The following is a 9219-nucleotide window of genomic DNA, read 5'->3' on the forward strand; positions in this document are numbered from 1 at the left end:
TATGTATTGTTTTAATTTTGTATTTTAATTTTGTTTATAGGTAGTTCAGTGCAGTGCTACGGAAAAGATAATGTTCCAAATATTTTCGTATTTTAATAACACAATGAAGGGCTACAATATTATCTGTTAGATTTCTAAGTTTTAAGCACTAGCTGTCTAAGAAATTTTTCCCAAACCCATTCTGTTTATATGAAGATTTATTTTTTTAAGCACCCATAGAGTGAGAAACACTGTTCACCTTCAACTTTTATATCGCCATTATTTATACTTTTATTATTACATACAAAAAAACATTATTTTATTTAAGGTTGCTAAAATGCATTGTGATAAACGTTTCTTTTTATTCGTAATTGTCAAAGAGTTGTACCATAGAATATTTGAAAATTTAAAATATACTTGAATTATGAAATGTCAAAAATGACAATGATCGATATCCGTCAATAAAATGATAACCTCAAATCAAATGACAATTGCTCGAGACAATGTGTAGTAATTTACGAAATGCCCTAAAGACGTCACCAATCTCTTTTATCTGGTTTGCTTGATGTATTACCACAATACCGCATGATCGAAAAAAAACGGCGTCCAGTTGGCTAGGAAATGACAATCGATGACATTTCCGATATAATTTACATATAGAACGACAGCGTCCTACATTTCATAGCCATCGCTGACGCCGTTTTCTCGACCATACAGTATAATATTTGTTTCTTTATAATATTTGCTATCTAGCCCAGTCAAATTAGAGAAATTGGAGGAAAAAAATCCCAGTTTTGAAAATGGTTTTATATGATTTCTCTGATAGACTTAGACTGATATGTGTCAAAAGTCCCCCAAGATAGGCGAAGAGCTCGGGGAGAGGTTAAATGTCACTTTAATGACTTTTTAGCTTATATCTCGGAAAATATGACACGAAAAAATACCATATACAGAAAATTGAAGCTCAGAAAATTCTCTACAAAATTGGTTGAATGCATTTTTTTCATAGGTCACGTCTAAAATTTATAAAATCACACCTTTCAGATTTTTGAAAAAGTTCATTGATTACTAGATATTTCGAAAAAAACAAAATTTGGCTATTTTAAAAATTGTCCCAAATTCCATTATAGTCTATTTGAGACAAAAAGTTTTCAGATAAAAGTTGTAGATAATCACATTCTCAATGAGATTGCGTCCTGCGTTTTTTTCTAAAGCCTGTAATTTTTGACATATGACACAAACATATGTTTTTTTAAATGGAAACCATAATTGGCCATGACATCATAAAAAGCGCCATTTTTTAAGTTTTTAGCGATTATAGTCAATTAGAAGAAAAATAAAAAGAAAAAATATCCAAATACTTCCACCTACTACTCAGCTAGAAAATAAACGAATATAATCTCTTATAAAAACACTATACAACTACTTCTTGTATTCAACACTGAACAAATGATCAAACTTACTAATTAATCAAACAAAAAGAAAAAATGACCAAATTATCCCTTCACCTACAACTTAACTATAAAAACACTACTAAACTATTTCTGGTATTCTACACTAAACATTATAATTCAACTTAATAAAATTAATATCATTTTACACTACAACCACTACAACTACAAAGAAATAAGAACATTTTTTAAAACTAGAAGAAACAGAACTTCCATACATGCGACCAGGATAATAGATCAAGCGGACAAAGAATATAAAATACTTTAAAATGTGCATTCGAAAAAAAAATATCTCGAAAATTATCTATACAAGCATTTTTTATTTCTTATCAGTGAGAAACATCGGCCTCGTCGGCCTTGAAGAATTTGTCGGGTATTTACAATGGTCGAATTGTATAATTACCAGCTTTTATAGCATATCTAATAGACAAAAAGTATCTGGTGGATTAGTAACCAATTGGCACAGTCCGAAAATTATCGATTTTTATTTTCTCTGTTTTTATTGGTCGCTTCAAAATTCGGAGTAACAAAAAATAATTTTCTGTAGTAAAAGACTGTGAAATACGCCCCGCCATCTGGTGCTTTACATCCATAAACGTCTTAGGCTAAGCCACTTTAAAAATTCATATACAAGTCTTTTATATATAGAGCGTTTTTCGGTAGATGGCATATCGTTTAAAAAAGTGAAAAAATTGACACTTAACTCCTCCCCACTCCTCGAGCTCATCGTATATCTTCGGGGACTTTTGACACCTATCAGCCCAAGTCTAGAGGAATCGTTTAAAACCATTTTCAAAACTGTGGGATTTTTTTCCACCGATGGGCCTTTTTGTCACTAATTTGACTGAGGTAATCAATAATATCAACTTTATACAATATAAATTAATTTTCAATTTAAAAAAAATATTTTTTTTATATAGGGATATTTCTACGTTATATTGTTTTATTATTTTCCTGTCTTATATTGTTATATTTTTTTACATTTTATTTTTCATCAAATTTATGAAATTTACGATTATATTTCTTTCTAGTCTCATTTCAATCTCTGACAATTTTTTACTCAGACTAGGCAAGAATTTAAATGATAATGGCCAATATAAAAATTGAAGGTTCCTTTTTGTTTTACTTACATAAAATTAAAAGACATATACGGAAAGGCTGGACTAAACTAAGATAAAAAAATTATAAGACACTACTAATCCTCGTTATATCAATACAGCATGCGTATTTCTCCAAATTATAGCCTGAAACGTTTTTGAAATAAAGCCTTACAGCAATTGTATATATCCTATTCGTATAAATACCATGTAAATTTGTACTAATGCGAACTGTGTTTTGCCTAGGCTAGGCATCGTAGACTATATACAGGGCTCTTGAAAAATTTATATAAAATTCTACCTCAGCTTTTCTGATGTTTATCTAAATGCACTGTATATTACTAATTTAGTTTTCCGATAGCCATTCTTTTAATAGTTGATGTAATGGCTTATTTTAAACATTTTTAGAGTAAGAAAATCTGAATTCATTATACGGAGCTACCAACAATGATCGAAATAGTTAGTACTAGTAGTGGGAACTATCGAATGAATACTATCGAAACATTCGATAGTTGCAATTCATTCGAATAATTCGATAGCTAGTAAGAAAACATTCGTCGAAAACTATTCGAATAAAAATATCGAATAGATGCGTCATCTGCCTTGAAATATATTAATTCGGCAGCAAAAACCATTCATTTATAAAAGTTGGACCGATTTTTGAACTAATTTCGTATAGGTAGGTATACAAATAAGGTATACAAATCTAAAAATACGCGTTAGAGTTTTATATAGATCGTTCAAATTTGCCCTGTATAGTAAAAACGTAATATTTAATTTTCGAACTAACTCAATACTGCCCAAACAGAGATAACTGGTGTTCTGTTTTTACTTAAAATATTTTATAGGAAACCCGACAGCGGTCGGCGGTCGGTGGCAATGGTACGAAAAAAGCCGGCATCTTTGATTTTGAGTCAGATAAAGATAAGGACACATTATTTTTTTTATTGAGGTGCTAGTATTTACACAGAAAATACATTATGAACGGCGCTGTTGCCGTATATTCTTATTAATTGGTATTAGCAAAGAATATTATTCTTTGGTATTATAGTTAGTTAGGGATAGTATGACTATATATTTTGCATTTTTTTATTAATATTCTGTTGTTACACTGTAATAATACTTTTTATTTTGGATGTGGGAAAATGATTTTTAATGTTTTTAAAAAGCATTCGATAGTCGTGGCTAACGATAACCATTTAGTCGCACGGCGAGGTTGTCACATATGCTTTAGTATACAAATGAATGAATGATTTTATTCGAATGAAACCATTCGATAGTTGAAATCATTCATTCAGTAACCATTCGATAGTCTAATTCATTCGATAGTTCCCATCGCTAGTTAGTACCAAAAAAAAAAAATAATTTTATTGAAACATTATAATAAATTAAAAAATAACTGTAAAAGTTATAAAAATGTGTCCTAGAAAACTATAAAAAAGATTTCTATAACAGATATAACAGATAAATAATTATTGTAAATGTTATAAAACTATATAAAAATATCTATTCATCAATTTAATTGTTGGACCGATTTTTGAACTAATTTCGTATAGGTAGGTGTACAAATAAGGTATACAAATCTAAAAATACGCGTTAGAGTTTTATATAGATCGTTCAAGTTTGCCCTGTATAGTAAAACGTAATATTTAATTTTCGAACTAACTCAATACTGCCCAAACACAGATAACTGGTGTTCTGTTTTTACTTAAAATATTTTATAGAAACGCATAATTTTATTATACAAACACTAAGCATACATTTTTGAAAAAATAGGTATTTTGTATTTTTAATGAAGATTAGCTTAATTTATTGATTTTTCTATATTTTTTACACGATAATAAAAAGAAATATGGAATGTTTGTAGTAGATGAAACATTTTGTATAAAAGCGTTCATGAATTCAGAACTACACATTGTGTTTTATAGGTCTTCTTTATATGGTAATCGCAAAACAAATTCCGATGACAAGTGATGGCGACAGCGCTGCCAGATTGTGATGGATTTATGAGATGAATCTTAATTTAAAAGTGACAAACAATATATTTATTATATCATTTTTTAAAGATCTTTACGTTTTATTTTTAATTTAATAACTAATATTTTAGTAATTAATTGATTTATTTGTTTTATAGCTTATTTTACTTATTACATATTGGCAAAAATTAGTCCATTATGAAGATTATTCTAAGCGTTATTATGGATTAACAAGTAAGAGGGTGCTATTAATGCAGAAACTAATAAACAGAGAATTTAATAAAAACTAACGTAGAAATAACTTTGAAAGTGGTGTAATGTGCTTATCAAACAAACTTACTTCTCTGACTGCAGTCAAGGATAATAAAGGATCTTTATTGTCACGTTCACGTTCAAAATAGTTTATCAGAGAGGCTACAAGCTCGTTGCTTCGACTGTTTAAATGCTTCGGCATATTTTCCACAACACAATTTCAAGAAATGCAATACAAAAACTCGAAAATTTAGTTCTTTAAAGAACTGTTTGTGTTTTTAAAGTACAATTTAAAAAAGAAGATTATGAAAATAGGCAAAAAACAAGAATTACTCACAAAGATTCAATAACAACACAATATTATACAAAATAATGACTGACATTAGGATAATTGTCAAATATAATAAACGACAACCTTGCTGAAAACGGCGCAATGTGACCAACATAACGATGATAAAATTCGGTTTAAACTAATTTTTGCAGCTTTAATCTAAATAAAATATCTGTTACAATCATTTGCTCTACAAAGTTAAATGAAGAGCTGCTTAGTATCTTAAATTGTCTCGACTGTATCTCGGAAAGTATTAGCCGTAGGGCTTACGGAAAAAAATATTTATAACTAAAACGGCTATGAGAAATTGTTGGAAATTATTTTCAAGTTTGTAAAACGGCCGCTAGGTGGCGCAACTGCTATGGAAAATAAGAAAATAGATTTTTTACAGAATTTTGCCTAGATAATGGGTACTATAAATAATAGCTTCATAATCTTCAGTAAATTTTGGATTTTTTTTGTTAGAACCATTTTCCCCTATCGGCTAAAATAAAGTAATGGGGAAAGGTTAGATCTATCTTTATTTAAATGATAATAACTCCGGACTGGATGATCAGAATCCAACAAACGAGGGCTCGTCTAAAAGAGCGTTTCTTACTCTATATTATACCATAAAAATAATAATAAAGTTTTGAACGTAGACGCTAGGGGGCGCTTTCTTACAATTTAAAAACATAGCGCGTTTTTTCAAAAAAATTAAATACGATAGTATGTGTTATTTTAGCTGATAGTAAAGAGTAGTAAAAGCTTAAATAGTCAGCGAAAACCGCATCTTGATATCTTCTTTCAAACCGAAGATATTAACAAAATTATAATAAATACCAAAAAATAAGCCCTTAATTACCTTATTTTTACAATACAGTATCAGTAGCCCTCTTGATTAGGCCCATTCTAACAAAAAAATAAGATAAAAACAGCAACTTTTTTCCAAAGTCTACCATGACTTCACTGAATCATCGTTTATTCACTGTTATTAATCTCTTAATTATTAGATATTAATACATCTGATATTATGCTATTCTGGTATATCGTCGATTTTAAAATAAACTAACTCTTTCTATCTTATTTTTATGTTAGAATGGGCATAATCAAGAGGGCTACTGATACCGTGTTCTAAAAATAAGGTAATTAAGGGCTTATTTTTTGGTATTTATTATAATTTTGCTAATATGTTCGGTTTGAAAGAAGATATCAAGATGCGGTTTTCGCTGACTTTTTAAGCTTTTACTACTCTTTACTATCAGCTAAAATTACATATATTATTGCATTTAATTTTTTTGAAAAAAACGCGCAATGCTTGTTAAATTGTAAGACAACGCCCCCTAGCGTCTACGTTCAAAAGCTTATTATTATTATTTATATGGTACAATATAGAGTAAGACACGCTCTTTTAAACGAGCCCTCGCTTGTTGGATTCCGACCATCCAGTCCAGAGTTATTAATATTTAAATAAAAATGGATCTAACCTTCCCCCACCACTTTATTTTGGTAGATAGGGGAAAATGGCTCTAACAAAAAATATTCAAAATTTCCTGAAGATTATTAAGATCTTACTTATAGTACACCTTATCTAGGCAAAATTGTGTAAAAACTCTATTTTCTTATTTTTTGTTGCAGTTGCGTCCCCTAGCGGTCGTTCTACAAACTTGAAAATAATTTCCAGCAATTTCCCATAGCCTCTTTAGTTATAAATATTTTTTTCCGCTGCCGCTACGGCTAATACTTTCCGAGATACAGCCGAGAGCTATTCTTAGTGGGACACCCTGTACAACAAATTTAAACATTTTTGCCAAAATTTCATTTAGTCAGGTTTATAGACTTTAGTGTCAATGTCGATATGATTGATGACGTGCATCGGAAAATGTTTTGCGATTACAATAGTATTTTTTGTGTTATCGGAAATCCTAAAAAAATGACAAAAATATTACTTTAATATCGAATAAAATAAAATAAATGAAAAGCATTATTTCAAAAATTAAAAAAAAAATAAAACGTTTAATTACTGATGCTTTTTTGCAATAGAAATTTAGTATAACATACTTTGAATAAAAACATTCTGGAAGGAGCATATTAACAAACTCGGGTGAAATGCGACGGCGTATTAATATGGTTGTCTTAAATTCCGGTTTATCAGTGCCGTTCTAGTTATATTAAAAACTTATAATGTAGAGTAGATTCAATAATTTTGTTTTACGTTGTCAAAAAATGTTACTAAGTTAGTTAATAAAATTGTTAAAAATATACAGGGTTGTTCACCACATACGACACGGAGTATTATAGCTAAACGATTAGATTTTTAGAAATTTAAGTTTTGGGTTCGTTGAAGGACTATTAGAGCTACAATTTAAAAATATTTTTACAAGATACAGAGTGTCCCAAATAAATAAAAAATATCAAAGTTGTATTTTTTTAAATGGAACACCCTGTATATTATTACATTTTTAGTTTCTACGATTAAAATAAAGGTAAATTTGATTAAGGTTTATCACACTTAAACCTTACCGTTTTTGAAATATTTTCAATTTTGTGAAATTGCAGTAAACATTTTAAGGCTCCACTTCTCCAAGGTTATCAAAGTTTTTATTACTAAATATTTACTGAAGTTTATTTATTGAGCAGTTACTGTGTTGCAATAATAAAAATAATACTACCTCATACAGAGTGTCTAAAAATTTATTTTAAATAATTTCTAGTTTCAAACGGCAATAACTTGTTTAATTTAAATGGAACACCCTGTATATTTTAGGCGAATCAGATGCACAATTTAATTGTCTATCATATTGTATAACACCACTTTTTACCTGTCCCTTCATTTTTTCGTAGAAAATGAATTTTCTTATAATTTAGACCTCATTTATCAATATACCCATGGAATATTGACATTTAGATTGTTTTTAAAACAACAAATGTAAAAATACAGGTGCTAAAAACGATAATATTATTAGCCCATTGGTATACAAAAAGAAAACTATTTAAATCTTTATAAAAAAGTATACCATTAATTAAATATACCACCATTATTTCCGCCCAAATATTAATTAATTACGTCCTTAATTGTGTTTAGTATATAAGTGTGGATTTGAATCAGAAATCAATATAATAATAAGTTATGAAAATGAACGTCTCTGTTATAAATAAGCATTCATCAAAAAATGAAATACAGTTTTTTAGGTGTTACTTTTTACCACACTGTCTAATACACCTACAAAATTCAGTTTTTTAGTATTTGGAGCAATTATTATTAATGAACGCAGACAGTCAATTAATATAATTTGAATACTGGAATCATATTAATTGGTCCTCTTTAACAAATATTTAAACAGTTTTTTTTAATTTTTTTAATGAAATAAACGAACTATATCGAAAATATTATTATCTGTACTATTTAAAAATTTGTTACATCTTTAAAAATAATCTTAAATGTCAATATTCCATTGATATATTGATAAATGAGATCTAAATTAAAATAAAATACATTTTCTACGGAAACTTGAAGAGATAGGTAAAAAATGGTATAATACAATTTGATAGACCATTAAATTGTGCATCTGATTCTCGTAAAATATACAGGGTGTTCCATTTAAATTAAACAAGTTATTGCTGTTTAGAGCTAGTAATTATTTAAAATAATTTTTTAGACACTCTGTATAAGGTAGTATAATTTTTATTATTGCAACATAAAATTTAGTAAATAGAAATACTTCAGTACAATATTTGGTTTTCAAAGAAGGTTTTTGGTTTTGGAAATGAAGCATTAAAATGATTACTGTATTTTGACAAAAACCTAAATATTTCAAAAACGGTAAGATTAAAATGCGGTAAACCTTAATCAAATTTACCTTTATTTTAATCGGAGAAAGTAAAAATGTAATAATATACAGGGTGTTCCATTTAAAAAAATACAACTTTGATATTTTTTATTTATTTGGGACACTCTGTATCTTGTAAAAATATGTTTAAATTGTTGCTCTAATGGCCCTTCAACGAACCCAAAACTTACAATTTGCAAAAATCTAATCTCCTGTCCTCCAACGAATTCAATGCACCCACCCCCATGTCTTAATGTCCTGGCCCACATCTATATCGAAGATGTCTCAGAAACCTGTTCTGCACGGCCTCAATGCGGCTTTTAT

General features: G+C 28.7%; 1 protein-coding gene across 1 annotated transcript in view; it reads left to right on the plus strand.

Moving 5' to 3' along the window:
- The window catches only part of LOC115888174 (transcription factor SPT20 homolog), a 75692-nt gene extending 74772 nt beyond the window's left edge, over window positions 1-920 (plus strand). Inside the window, exon 22 of the mRNA XM_030907790.1 lies at window positions 41-920. The gene's annotated coding sequence lies outside the window, so the exon portion shown is untranslated. The remainder of the gene's footprint in view (window positions 1-40) is intronic.
- The last annotated feature ends 8299 nt before the right edge of the window (window positions 921-9219 follow it).

This window comes from Sitophilus oryzae, unplaced genomic scaffold (genome assembly GCF_002938485.1).
Source record: "Sitophilus oryzae breed Bouriz unplaced genomic scaffold, Soryzae_2.0 scaffold_684_pilon_pilon, whole genome shotgun sequence".
Taxonomy (NCBI): domain Eukaryota; kingdom Metazoa; phylum Arthropoda; class Insecta; order Coleoptera; family Curculionidae; genus Sitophilus; species Sitophilus oryzae.